The sequence below is a fragment of the Galleria mellonella genome, unplaced genomic scaffold (genome assembly GCF_026898425.1).
Source record: "Galleria mellonella isolate WM207_F2 unplaced genomic scaffold, CSIRO_AGI_GalMel_v1 utg93, whole genome shotgun sequence".
Lineage (NCBI taxonomy): Eukaryota > Metazoa > Arthropoda > Insecta > Lepidoptera > Pyralidae > Galleria > Galleria mellonella.
In genome coordinates, this window is record NW_026442176.1 from 4,305,600 (window position 1) to 4,309,344 (window position 3,745).

A 3,745-nucleotide genomic window follows, 5' to 3' on the forward strand; every position below is an offset into this window, starting at 1 on the left:
TTTACATACACAAAGTTGCAAGACGCAACTGATTTTAAATAAAAAAAAAACAACAACAAACACAAGTAAAACTTTTTTTTTTATTAATATCAAGAGAATTTTTAATTATTCTTACGTAGGGTACGGAACCCTCGGGGCGCGAAATCAACTCGCAATTAACCATTTTTATTAAATTATGCCTTCTTAACAAACCTGCAATAAAACTGAAATAGTAGAATTATTTTAACAAATGGGAGGTCGAGTTGGGTTTTTGGTGCTTGATGAGCAACAAAATGATGGACCGTAATTGATGGTTTGTAGTTTTCGTACGAATCTGCTTTCATGCCATATGATACACCTTACTAGCAGATTTCGATCCGCAGAGACGATTTACTCATAAAAAACCGGTTAAGTGTGAGTCAGACTCGCGCAACGAGGGTTCCGTACAAAATCATCAAGTTTAATTTTTTTGTGAAATAACCACAAATTTACAGTTTTCGAATTTTCCCTGTACTTGTGCTACATGACGTTGCTTCTTGCCAAATTTCATGAGTCTAGGTCATTGAGAAGTACCTATAGGTTATGATTCCCTTTGCGAATGTCAAAATATGCGATATAAATAGAACATAGAAAAACGGTCGGCATATCTTTTGATTGCGTAAAATTTACAAGCTTGTTTTTTTTATTGCTTTAAGAGATTACAGACCTGGGTATATATGTATATATATATATATATACACACATATATATATATATATATATATATATATATATATATATATATATATATACATATATACATATATACCTGTGTACGCATATTTTTGGAGGGTTAGCTTGAACAAAACATTATTGTACTGTATAAATTAATGTAACCATGTTAATTCTCTGTAATGTGTACCTATTGAAATAAAATAAAATATGATATTAATTTCAACTTGATACCTCCCATTGACATAGAATCATGAGTTTTTTTTTTATGGGTGATAATGGAATGGTAACCTCACCCGCGCTATTAGTATACACCGGCGGGGCACCAGTGAAGGATGATAGATGAGGATGAAGCAGGTCAGTTAGCCCATCGTGACGAATTCAATAAGAATTGTTCACGATGGTTTCCAGGGGGAATCACGTGGAGGTCGATCTGATAGGGCATATTGCTAGCAATGTCGAACTCCATTTGCTAACAGTCCCTTTCCCCCCAGAATCATGAATAGCCATATTCAAAAGCATGCAAATCTTTATAGGTAGTATTTATCAGATATCAAAATAAATTTTTTTTTACAACACAGGAAGCAAACGAGCATGCGGCTCAACAGATGGTAAGTGACTACCGCTACCCATGACCACTCACAACACCAACGGCATTGCAGGTGTGCTGCCGGCCTTTTAAAAAGGAATATGCGCTTATCTTGAAGGTTATGATGTCGTATCGGTTCGGAAATATTACTGCTGGAAGTTGATTCCAATACATTTCGATACATAGTCTTTATAAACATTAACTAAATTGTTATCTTAATATAATTAACATGTAACATCTTAATATAATAACCAGAGGGAGATTTTGTACAAAAGTCTATTGCTTGGGTACCTCTGTCCCATTCGTGTTTCAACCGTGAAGCAGTTGTGTTTGCATGGCTGTGTTTCGGTTTGAAGGGTGGGATATGGCGTGAACTTACTGGGTACAGAGGAATAACACCTGAGTCCTCAGGAATGGCAACGCATGGGGAGTATTATGGGCGAAACAGTATACTCTGTTATGTCCATGGTACTGCTCCTGTCTATAGGCGACGGTTACCATTTTCCATCAGGTGGGCCGTCAGCTTGTTTGCCGTTCTAAGTTATATAAAAAAAAATATTAACCACTATATTTTATTTATAATACTTAGAATGGTAAAAATGCTGTAGGCCCACCTGATGTAAGATGGTGTATATAAATATAAAGAGTTTTGAGAAAACGAAACCTATTACAAAAACAATCACCAATATCGGTTCTGTTATATCAATTGTATTTATATAATATTAATTAAATTGCTTTGCAATTGTTTTTCATTAATATATATATAATAATATATAATATACATGTATATATATAAGTATATATATGTACATATGTACGGATATATATAATATGTAGTAACAATATTTATACATTTATATATACTTAATTTTCCGCTTACCTTATGGTACCAGTCTGGTAGAGAACGCTATTAGGTGTTAAGTCCGCCATATGTACATTCATATAATTGTGCATTTAAGTTTTAATTAATTAAATAAATTATTGAACGTGTACAAGAAAATTTTTCACAAACGGCAGATGTTTATGATTTGATAATAACGATGGGCGATCAAAAAAATTTGGGCAAAATCCTCGGCCCCGCCAATATCCGAACCGGCAGTCCTTTTAAAATCCATTACCATTCAGAGCGAAGCCACTCTATGCGAAACTTCACAGCACATAAAGTTTGAGTGTCACTGTAAGAGGCATTTATTTTCATTATAATATCGTAAATAAGACGATCTAGGTGAGGTCGTGGATTAACAAAAAACTGTAGAACAAAAAAATCTATTTGTGAGTTTGTCTCTTTTTGTTTTTCTGGGTGTTGTATGTTGTATCTATGTATTTATAAAAAAAAAAACGTATTTTAAGTAATAGTTTTTACACTCACATAGTGCATATTATAAGTTCTATATTCACTCATATTATAAGTTCTAGAAGAATATAATAGAAGTATAAAAACAAGAGGGAGATTTTGTACAAAAGTCGATTGCTTGGGTGCCTCTGTCTCATTCGTGTTTCAACCGTGAAGCAGTTGTTTGCATGGCTGTGTTTCGGTTTGTAGGGTGGGATATGGCGTGAATTTACTGGGTACAGAGGAATAACATCTGAGTCCTCAGGAATGGCAACGCGTAGGGGGGAGGGTATCGTAGGCGAAACAGTATACTCTGTTATGTCCATGGTAATTCTTATGTCTATAGGCGACGGTTACCATAGTTCCATCAGGTGGGCCGTCGGCTTGTTTGCCATTCTCAGTTGTATAAAAAAAAAGCTTGCAACTTCATTCGTGTAACCGAAATTAAAAGTACCTTGTATTATGTCTATGTCTTTCTCAATTACACATTCGGCATGTGTATCAAATTCCATTACGATAGGTTGAGCCCAGACTTACTTTATTATGTGCTTTCGGTAATTGTTCGTCTTAACCACCTGATCCTGTATTGCACAGACAAAACCCTCGGTCTCGAAGAGATCACCGAACTGTAGCCAGTGCAGAGGTCTTCGTGTCATACGCCTCCCGCTGAGAGGTACTCAAAACCAGTTTTGTCCTCTTTAAGAATCCTTTGTCACATTCTATGACCTCTCCGAAAATACCTGATGGTCTTAACGCTTATTATTATATAACTCTTTATGGTACCAATAACATAAAAATATACAAAACTAATAAAAAAATTCAAGTGAAATACAGTAGTAAAATATACAGATTAAAATACATACATAAACATATAATGATTACGGTAAGAGACAAAAAAACAAACGAAAAGACTTTCATGTTTATAATATTAGTAAGGAAAAGGATTTAAAAAAATTGTAGTGTAGTAAAATAAAGACATTACTCGACAATTAAACTACTTTTCCTGTTAAAGTTTTATCTAATTTAAATTTTTCTTTTCTATGTTGAAAACAGAATTATATTCTTATTTTATGCCAAATATTTTTATATTAGAAAAAATAATATACAATATTATTTATGATTTTTGAAAATAT